Genomic DNA, 11,652 nt, shown 5'->3' on the forward strand with positions numbered 1-11,652 from the left:
GAAGTAGGACAGATCCCAGTTAACTCCAAGTTTCAAGAACCTCTTGCCTTGCATGGGCTTTCATGATATAGTCAGCCAGTCTCCCTGACCCATAGGATTTATTTCTGTTTTCTCTTCTGAGTCCACCAAGTGAGTGGTTATGAGTAGGTGCAGTCCCAGCTAATCCCCAGGTCGGGCAAATCTGACCCATTGGATCACATAAGTCTGAGGAGCCTCTCTTCCAGTCCCCACTAAAATGATCTTCAATGCCCCCTAGTTTCCAGAGGCTAGGAAATGAGTTATTGTGGACAGTCTTGCTCCACAATTACTGGGACCTGAGAACTCCTAGAATCTTCTCTTATGGGCCCTTGGTTCCTCTGGTTCACAGAGGCAGATTTTCCAAAAGACCCTTGAGGTGGCTCAGAAGGGGAGGGCTCTGTCAGCTAGGGAGCACAACACCAGTTTTGGGGCTCTCACCAGTAGAGAAAGCCCCTTGGGCCAGGTCAGAGCCAAGGTAGGATCCCCAAGCCCAGTGGAGTGATTGATTCCTACTTCAGCTATACATAAGGACACCCAGGAGAGGGATGCCAGAGTCAGGGTCTTTTCCTGAGAGAGATGAGTTACTTGCCCACTGACACTGTTGAGTAAATTTCTCCTCCTTTATGCCTCCTATACAATGGCCAACCATAGCCCCTGTGTTGCTTTCAAAGCTAATTGTGAGTGTCAGTTTGACACTGGAACAAAGAGTTAACAAGACAATTAGTTTCTGATTATACTAGAGCCAGTTGCCACTCTACCTGAATGGCCTGGGGTCTGAGGAATGCCAGTGTGTCAGGAACAGGTCTGGTGATGGATACCATTGCAGCTCCCTAGGAGAGCTTAAAGGATTACTCTGGAACCTTTCATCCTGTCCCCATTAACTAGTCCAGGAGCCAGAATTTATGAGAACAGTTCTTATCTGAAGGATCTTCAGAGCTTAAAGCCAGGGCTGGCAGCCAGCTGAGATCAATTTGACACCCAACCTGGGGAGCCCTGAAGCTAAAATAAAAGAAACAGTTCCAGTTGTGGCCATTGCTAGGCTAAGTGGTGAACAAACTAGCCAAAGGAAACAAGTGGTATCATCTTACAAATAAAAGAATTCATGCTTATGGTCCCAGCCTCTGGAGTCAAATAGACTGGCGTTTGTGTTCAAGTTCTGCCACTTTCTAGCTTTGTAACTCATGGCAAGCCACACAGCCTCTCTGAACCTTAGTTTCTTAATGAATAAAATGGAGACTACTGATGTACTTCCTTCACTGGGTTAATGGGTGAGTATTAAATGAGTCCTTGCATGTTGAGCCTTTAACATAGAACTTGACTGTAACAAGACCCCCGAAATAAGGCATAGTGTTGTTATCACAGATCTCATTAGCCTTCTCACTGGGATATAGTGGAAAAAGAAAAGGCCAGGGGTCAACTACTGAACAGGCCAAACTGCTTGACAGTCAGGCCACAGTGGAGATTTCCAGATACTGTTAGTGATGGAGTCCTTGTTTTCTCTTATGGTCCATGTGACCTGAGTTGTGGGTGCCTCCAGAACTGTAGAATATGTAGAATACTCATTTATGTGCTTTACTCTTACCCTGATATTACTGAATGTTGTCACTTGTAGTCCAAGGGCCTTTCCCCCAAACCCAGGTTCCTGTTTTCTCTCCTAACCAATCTGACCTGAGGTGTGGGTGGCTGCCTCTAGGACTGATAAGATATAAGATAGTATAAGCACTATTTTCCAAGTAAAAGGGCAGAATAGGTGGGTGGCACAAGCCAAGAATGATTCAGTGATATTTCCTAACCAGGCCTGGCTTGTCATTAAGGAATTTCTTCAGAAGTAACTAGGCAGCCTTCAAAACACAGATTCCTTGTCTTATCCTCAAAGACTCTGCTTCAACGAGTCTGGAGTAGAATTCAGGATTGAGTAAACTCCCAAGAGGAGTCTGATGCACAGCTAAGGTTGAGAACAGTTAAATTGTATAAATGCCTCTCTGAAAAAAAATAAGTCTAACATTTCAATGAGCATTGGATTTGCTTGGTGGGGTGGGATTTGTTAAAATACAGATTTCTGGACTCATCCACTAGATCTTCTGATCTGGTAGTTCCAGGGTAAGCCTCAGACTTATGAATTTTTAACCAGTGCCCTCAAGTAACTCTGGTCTAGGGGAAATAATTACTTCCTTTGTGATCATTCCTGGCTAGTACAATCCAAAGATTTTCCAGAGATTTTCTCATTCTTGCCATAATAAAATAAAAAGTAAACAAAAATATTTTATTTTAGATCATTATATTATTGAAGATTGCATTGGCTATCTATTGCTTCAAAGCAAATTACCCCAAAATCAGTAGCTTAAGACAACATTTATTATCTCATGGTATCTGTGGGTCAGCAATTTGAGCATGGTGTAGTTGGTTGCCTCTGGCTTAGGGTCTCTCAGAAGGCTGTAATCAAGGTGCAGTGCATGGTCTGTGGTCTCATCTGAAGGCTCAGCTTGGGGAAGTATCTGCTTCCAAACTCACTTCTGTGGTAGCTAGAAGGATTCAGTCCTCTCTGGCTGTTGGCCAGAGACATCAGTTCCTTGCCATGTGGACCTCTCCATAGGGCAGCTCACAGTTCATAAAATGGCAGTTGACTTCCTTCAGAGCGAGCAAAGGAGAGAGAAAGAGAAAGCAAGGGAGAAATCATAACTTAGTCTCAGAAGTGTAGTCCCATTACTTTTGCCATATTCTGCTAGTTAGGAGCAAGTAACTAGATTCAGCCCACACTCAAGGGGTTGGGATTACACAAGGGCCTGAATATCAGGAGGTGGGAATCACTGGGGTCAATCTCAGAGGCTTCCTACCACAATGTTAAGATTTTAAAAATATATCTTAATGCAATTTTTAATATTATTTAAAATACAGGAAAAATTGATATACCTTATTTGAGTGATGCACACTGCTTAAAGTATGCAAAATGAACATAACTTTTGACAACTATAAACATAATATTACAGTATGTTTTATTTGGAGACTGAACGTATATTAAAATGTCAAAAGCACTTATATATTATGGCATCAAAACTAGACAAAAACTGCTTTCATGTCATGCTGTTGGAAATTGTTGCATTTTGTATTGTAAAAATAAGTTCACATATTTACATAATTTTAGTATTTTGTTTCTAAATGAAGACATTAGAATAAAATACTATTTCTCTAGACTTTCTTCACCAATAATATAGCAAATGTGTTTATTCTTTTTTCCCCAAGAAATGTAGAGCCAAATTAGATATAATTGTTACTATACCTTTAGTTTTGCCTTTGATGTTTAAAGTATGAAACATAGCTTAATGTACTATATAATTTTTTAAAATCAGATTGTTATCACTTAGGAATCTGATAAATAGCAGTTTCAGACAATATATTGGTTTGCTAGGGCTTCCATAACAAAGTACCACAGACTGAGTGGCTTAAACAACAGACATTTATTTTCTCACAATTCTGGAGACTAGATGCCAAGATCAACGAGTTGGCAGGATTGGTTTCTTCTGTGGCCTCTCTCCTTGGCTTGGAGATAGTTGTCTTCTTCCTGTGTCTTCATGGTCTTCTCTCTGTGTGTGTCTGTGTTCAACTTTTCTCCTCTTATGAGGACACCAGTCATAGTGGATTAGGGCCTGCCCTAATGACCTCATTTTAACTTAATTACCTCTTAAAAGACCTTATCTCTAAACACAGACACAATCAGAAGTATTTGAAGTTAGGACTTCAACATATGCATTTGTTGTGGGGTAGGGAACACAATTCAGCTCATACAAAAACGAATTTTCAGAATCACTATCATTCTTATCTTTATTCACTTGCATTTCAACAGCAGTCTCCTGCTTCTTGTCTTTAGCCAACAATCCACTGTGGGCATAAATGAAAGAATACATGACTATAAATTTAAAAAACATATAACTGTACGATTATTAAACCGCCAGACTAGCCTGCAATGAGTAACAAAGTGATAAAACAAGCCGAGTAATAGGAGTTTGAACATGGTAGTCCAAGATCCACTAACTGCCAGATGGTCAACTCTTGAGCACCATGAACCTCACTCTGAAATAGGAGAGGAAGATTAGCAGTAAAGCAGAACAAGGCACCAGAGCCAGCAAGTGCATAGCTCCTCAAGAAACCCAAAAGCCTCCCAATTTAAATTGCTACAAAAGTCTCCACCTACTTCCACCTTCTTCCACAATTAAACTTGTTTTGCTCCAAACATTAACATTAGAGGAAAAAAATTATTATTCAATTTATTTCTGCTTCATTTAATTATTGGTTTTGCTACAGTCATTTTCTGCTATTTTCTTTGGCCAAGATTCAGTATTTCATCAACATTAAAGGTTAGAGAAACTCTTGCGGGTTGGACTTGGAACCTAGTCAACATTTACACTATTGATCCTTGGGGAAATGAAATGTGAGTTCAAAAAACTGACTTGCAAACACTTTTTAGAACCGACTCTATTTGTAAGCTTGGAACTGCTTATTTCCCATGAGAATTCTCAATTTAAAAAAGAATAGGAAGACAATAAAACACATTTAACACTAAAATTCTACTAAGCATGACTGATTCTTTCTTCAAGGGCTCCAAAAGCCCTTCAGGGTCTTGCTCTGTAATGAGCAGAAATTAAAGTGGTGCAGAAGTCATAGGAAACTGGGCTAATCTCAGCACTTTCCTCGAAGTGGGTAACCCCTCTGCCTGAAATGGGCCGAACTGGGTCCCAGAATTTCACAGCCATTTCAGTAATTGTAATTTTCCCTAACAAAGAGAGAGACAATCAAGTTCATCTGTCAATGCTCACTGGAGTTCATTGAGAGCACTTTTCTGGCTTCGGGAGAAGATACAAAAAATTGAGTCAAGACATAGTTTCTGCTCAATATGACAACTTTTATAAGTAGGGTTAGATTTTGGCCGGGCGTGGTGGCTCACGCCTGTAATCCCAGCACTTTGGGAGGCCGAGGCAGGCGGATCACGAGGTCAGGAGATCAAGACCTTCCTGGCTTACACAGTGAATCCCTGTCTCTACCAAAAATACAAAAAATTAGCCAGGCGTGGTGGCAGGCACCTGTAGTCCCAGCTACTTGGGAGGCTGAGGCAGGAGAATGGCATGAACCCAGGAGGTGGAGCTTGCAGTGAGCCAAGATCGCGCCACTGCACTCCAGCCTGGGTGACAGAGCGACTCGGTCTCAATAAATAAATAAATAAATAAATAAATAAATAAATAAATAAAAAGTAGGGTTAGATTTTACAAGCAAGGTTTATACCTTTGTGTCTTCTAGCCTTTATTCAGTTGTATTTTGGGAGACCTAGGATCTATTTCTTTGTTGATTTTTCTTTTTTTAAATTGTTTGTTATCATTATGATCCATAGTAGGCAAAGTCAAGTCACATTTTGGTAGTTTGGGGAGGCTCATATCCCAAATGGCAAAACCAGCTCCCCAGCTCATTAGCTGAAGGTTTTCTCAGATGATTCCCACTGCTAGAACGTTTTCTCTGCGCTCCATTAACTCTCCAGTGCATTCTGTGCTTTGCACTGGATGGCTACAGGACACTATTTACTGGGTACAATACGTTATTGCATTCAATTGACAAATATGCAGAGATAGAACAAGATTATAATAATTGAGGTCTTAGGCAACGTGGGAGGTGTAGCGAATATGGTGCAGGCTGCATTGTCCAACAAAGAGAAAGCAAAATCGGTCATTTTGGGGAGCATATTTCCGAGCAGAGCCAAGAAAGGCAACTCCCTTCCTAGAAGTTCTGAAACCATGGCAACTTTGGTTATTTAGTCATATTTTCTGGAATACACTATTTAATGATGATGTAAATTCAATGGTTCTGTGGAGGTGGTGTCTTGGGAAACTTGAAATCTGATTCCTAACCCTGTAAGATAAAGCAGAATTGATTTGACAGAGGTGTAGGGAAAAGGAATGGCAATAGATAAAGAACACAAAGAAGGAAAAAAATAGAGAATATCATGAAGCAACATGAAGCGTGACAACAAGGAATTTAATCATTCTTTTTGATTAAATAAACATTTAATAGAACTTTTACGTCAGAAATTTCTTAAGCCACTGGAATCGGAAATGGCCTTTCCTTTTTCCCCAGGCCGGATGTTGCATGGTGATCCAAATTAGAAGGTTTTGTGATTGTCTTTTAATTGAAAATGTAGCTGTCTTGATCTCTTTTAAATCTTTCTCAAGCATTCAGTTACAAAGAGACAATCTAAGTAATGTAGATTTAAAGTAAAATATGAAAATAATTTGCTGAATAATTAACAGAACTTCAAATGACTTTTCCCAGAAGTTCCTCAGTGCAGGCTATGAAAGATTATTTTCTGCATCAAAGTTATCCGTGTGAACTACCAGTGCCAATCTGTAGTTGGAGTTTTTAATCTCTTTTGTGGTTCCTATAGATCTGACCTGGTAATCTCCAAGGTTGTAACTACTGGTGCGTTGTTAGTTCTTCATTAGGTCATCTTGTATTTTCATCTCAGTCTAAGTAGAGAATCCAAGTCTAAGACAAGAACCATTTTCTTTCAAAAGTTTGACCTGAATTTGACCCAGGAAATGTGTGTGCACGTGTGCGTGCTTTCAGCAGCCAGAGTTTTAAGGGTAAACACAGATAAAATATGTAACATCTTGATTTGAGTCAAGGTTTAAAAAACAAACATCACAGCTGAAGTTTAAAGAATTACCTCTCACTTCCAGTTTAGAGCTTAAATATTGGACTGTATTTTCAAAATGCACCCAGAAACTGGGAGAAAATTCATGTGTTTTATCACTAGTGGGCGCCAGAGACACGTTGAGAAACCACAGTTAAATTTTTAAAAATAGCTTTCCTTTTAGCGGGTTGAAGAAATGAAAAGTATTAATTTTCATAATTTGGGCTACCTCCAACTTTTAAACTTTTCCAGTTTGGATGATATATCGAAGGCTCAATTGGGTACCTTTTTTTGTAATTTAAACATTTATTTTAGATTTCGAGAGTACATGTTTGTTATGTGGGTTTATTGCATGATGATGAGGTTTGGGGTATGAATGATCTTGTCACCCAGGTAGTGAGGATAGTACCCAACAGGCAGTTTTTTAGCTCCTGCCTCCATCCTCTCTCTCTGCCTCCTCTAGTAGATCCCAGTGTCTAATGTTGCCATCTTTATATCCATGGGTACCCAATGTTTAACTCCCACTTATGAGTGAAACATGGCAGTATTTGGTTTTCTGTTCCTGCATTAATTTGCTAAGGATAATGACCTCCAGCTGCATCCGTATTGCTGCAAAGGACATGATTTCATTCTTTTTTATGGCTGTATAATATTCCATGGTATATACATACCACATTTTCTTTATCCAATGATTGGGTACCTTTTGATTGCCATACGTCAAATAGAAAGGATTGGTTTCATTTCCTAGAGAGATAAGAGGAATAAAGAAAACTGCTTATCAATTTTCTGGTGCTTACTATGCACCAAGCACTGTGAGAAGTGATTGTCATGCCATATCTCATTTAATCTTTACAAGAATTTTAGCAAGTGGATGCTATTACTATCTCCATTTACCAGATGAGAAAAATTGAGGCATAGAAGTTAAGTAATTTGCTTAAGGTGACACGAAGTGGTAGAATTGAGACTCAAACCCAGGACCATTTGACACCACAGTCCAGACTTGTTTTGGAAACCACATCACCTATATGCTCTCTTTATTCTACAAATTTTCGACTCAGTTGGAGAATAAGAAATGTTATCCAAATTGTGTGTGACTAGGCCTTTAATCAAAATCGAACTGTCTCAATGCAAAGTTCTAGTTTGCAATTAAATAGAAGGAAAGAAAAAACTCAAACAAATAAACAAATAAAGTAGAATTTAAGATTTTTGGATGTGGGAAGTCTTGGGGAAAAAAACCTCCCCAGGTACACTTCTAGATGTGGGGAAGATCATAGGAGATCCTTAAGCTGTTTTTTTCAGATTTAATTTCCTTAACCTGAGAGTTCAAAGTTTTGGTTGCTCAGCTATCAGGAAAGCCAGTGTCTTCAGCCTTGCAAATAAAAGTATCAGTACCTTTGCAAAGTTGGAGAAAAATCTATCCAGTCTGAGACATCAAGGTTTCATGTGCTTTACAAAACAAAACCAGGTCATTTATTTGTGTTGTAGCCCATTTTACTTCTGGGCTAAATGTCAGAAGGACAAAGGCACAATTGTCTTTCTTGACTTACAAGAATAAAGGAAGTGATAGTAAAGCTCTCAATTTTTGTGTGTGAATAGAAGATAGGAAGTAGCCCTGATGATCTAAAATGGCTGAACGCCAAAGACTTACATGATTTCCAACGCTATAGAGCTGGTTAACATAGCTTTCTATAGCTAATATTATAACTACTTTCCACTTTACGTTTTTTTTAGTACATACTATATAACAGGGAGTTTAAATAGTGACATTTGACTGGGTATGGTGGCTCATGCCTGTAATCCCAGCACTCTGGGAAGCCAAGGCAGGAGATTTGCTTGAGCCCAGGAGTTCAAGACCAGCCTGGGCAACATGGTGAGATCCCACTTCTACAAAAAATTGGAGGAAAAAAAAAAGGCTAGGCATGATGTTGTACACCTGTATTCTCAGTTACTCAGAAGACTGAAGTGGGAGGATCGCTTGGAGCCCAGGAGATTGAGGCTGCAGTGAGCGGTGTTCATGCCACTGCACTCCACCTTGGACAACAGAGTAAGACTCTGTCTAAATAAATAAATGACACTAATATGCTTCAAGTAGTGTGCTAAGAGCTTTATTTCAATTATATTATATAAACTCCACAAAACACTATTCAGCAGTTACTACTCTTACTAAAGTAATACATGCATATAGCTGAACAGATAGTCCCCCAAAGTCGTATGTTGAAAAAAAAGCAACAGCTACCTCCATCCTCCCAATCCCTGTGTCCTACTTGTAAGAGGCAACCATTCTTATCTCTCTTGGTTGGTTTATGGTTTTGCTTTGGTATGCAACTCTAAATTCTGGAATTATAGCTTATATTGCTATTTGCTGATATATAAATTTTAAGTGGTTTTTAAAAATTCACTTCTTGTATGGGATATGATGATTTAGCTTCCTTCTAACACTTTCCCTTCCTTACATACACACAGTTCTCTAGTTTTTCTCTTCTAACCCTTTCCCTTCCTTACACACACACAGTTCTCTAGTTTTTCTTAGAATTAATGATGATTTTCTTTTTCACTAGCTTAGTTTTGTGTGCCTATTAGTACTAATCCAACCCCAGACTTTACAAAAGGACTCTAAAACGCTTCTCAATATGGCCAACATATCAGGTAATTTGTTGGTTCCATCTTTTTCCTGGATACATGTTTCCAGACCCTTCCATCTACCTATCCGTAACCCACAGCATAGCTTTCTTTCTGGGCTTTCCTTTCACCTCCATCCTGGGAATTTTCTTTATCAGTCTCTTGTGTTCAACCTTCTGCTTCCTGAACCCCATATATTCCTTTGGCCACTCCCTTGTATTGGTAGAGCACATGTTCTGGTGGCTTCCTGAGAAATGATTAGTGAGAGGTAAATTTTTGGAGACCTTATCCTCAGCATTCTGAAATTTCACAATAATGTGTCTCTATGTGTTTTATAGTCATTATAATAAATACATAGTTGGCCCTTTAGTCTGTAAACTCATTTCCTTCTGTTTGGAGGGAAATTTCTTTTATTATGTCTTTGATTATTTCTTCCCCTCTATTTTCCTGTTCTCTGTCTGGGCATTCCTAATGGATATTGGTTCTCTAATTCTCCTATTCTTTTTCTCTTTTCCCCAACTCTTTGCACTTTTGTTTTACATTCTTAGAGATTAATTAAAAATATATCCATAGATACCTAATAAATAAACTTTTAATTTTTAAAAAATTTCTATTCAAGTAGTTTGAGTTTTTAAGAGCTCATTTTTTTTTCTTTTCTTCTCTCTTTTTTTTTTTGTGTGTGTAGGGCCACCCTGAAAGGCAGACAGGTTTAATGGGCTACAGCCAGGAAATCAGCAGTTGGACTTGGCCATAAGCTCCAGCTTTTTCTTCTCAATGGCATAGGAGTTGGAAGAGCTCTTGGCAGTGTTGATGAGCTTATCAGCCAGGTATTCAGTGACGGTCTTGATATTCTGGAAGGCAGCCTCACTGGCACCTGTGTACAGCAGCCAGATGGCTTGATTCACATGGCACAGTGGGGACATGTCCATGTCCTGCTGTCTCACAGTCTCAGCTTGCTCAATGTATGTGGAGTCCTCCCAGGGCCACTTTTGATGATGGCATCCACCAGAACCTGCAGAGGGTTCTTGCCTGCAAGCAGGTGGATGATCTTGAAGGCATGCTTGACAAGGCACAGTCATGAGCTTCTTGCTGTTGTGGCCATGCATCACCATTGAGTTAGTGAAGTGCTCCATGATGGGACATTGCACTTTGTGGATGTAATTGGTGGCATACAACCCTATGCTGTGAGGCAGGTACTCGGTATACTTCTCCTTCACGGCAGTGTAATCCTGAAGGGAAATGTCACTGATCTGTGCATCATCAGGGCTCCACTTCCCAAAGAACTTGATGTCAGGGGTTTCTGCCACCACTGGTGCTGCTGTCTCCCACTTGATCATCTTGAGGGCACAGCCTGAGCATCTCTGTTTCTCATTGTGGACCATGCACCACCCTGACACAGACAGAATTCCATTCTTATTCTTAGAATGTTTCTTTTTTACTTCTAGGATCCATGTTTCATGGACATGATGTATCTATGCATCTTTCTGAAAATGTTAATTATAGGGATTTTTATGGCTTCTTCTTCTCCCTACATTATTTCTATTTCTTCCAAGTTCCTTTTTTCAATGTTTGTCTCATATTCTTTTATTCTATTAAAGACTTTTCTCCAATGCTTGACTATCCTTAACTATTCATTTGTATTTAGGAGTGTGGAAACTGAAAATCTGTGTGTGGGGACATGCAGGGGGCAATTATTGATTGATTAGTCTTATGTCCTTAGGTGGACCTGGCTACTTCATTGGCAGACCCTACAATTATTGGTATCTGTGGGCCTTTTCTCTTAAGCCAATCAAATTTCCCAGAGAGGAAGCTTCCAATTTCCTGCCTGGGGGATATAATTCTGACTGCCAGAATTAAGGATGTTGATGAGAAAAGTAAGTGGAAAGGTGTGATAAGTATCATCCATGTCCTCAACTGAGCCTGGAAACTACTTAAAAATCCTCCTCTTTATTATCGTAATTGTAATAATAGCCAACATTTATTGAGGGCTTATTTAATCAAACACAAGATTTCTGTAAAAGTATGTTCTCTTGTTTTTTTTTTTTTTTTTTTTTTTTGGTACTCTTCACAACCAACCCCCAGTAAGTATGTTCTTTACATCATTCTTTAACATAGTAAAAGACTGGATATAATCTAATGTCCAAAGTGAGAGACTGATTCCAATAGTAATGGTGCATTGATACAACGAAATGGTAGGCAGCCATTAAAAGCAATCTAATAGCCCCAGTTATCAGGGCCAGTCACTTCCCATAGGGCTACTTAAAAAGGTGCCATTTCAGCTGAACTGACCCTATCATTACCTCCACCCCAGCTACCCACCAAGAGTTGGCCTGAAAAGAGAA

At 39.4% G+C, this 11,652-nt stretch overlaps 1 pseudogene; it reads right to left on the minus strand.

Moving 5' to 3' along the window:
- Positions 1-10,041: 10,041 nt before the first annotated feature.
- LOC111536681 lies at positions 10,042-10,647 on the minus strand (annotated as a pseudogene).
- Positions 10,648-11,652: the final 1,005 nt, after the last annotated feature.

The sequence above is a fragment of the Piliocolobus tephrosceles genome, chromosome 12 (assembly GCF_002776525.5).
Source record: "Piliocolobus tephrosceles isolate RC106 chromosome 12, ASM277652v3, whole genome shotgun sequence".
Classification (NCBI taxonomy): Eukaryota; Metazoa; Chordata; class Mammalia; order Primates; family Cercopithecidae; genus Piliocolobus; species Piliocolobus tephrosceles.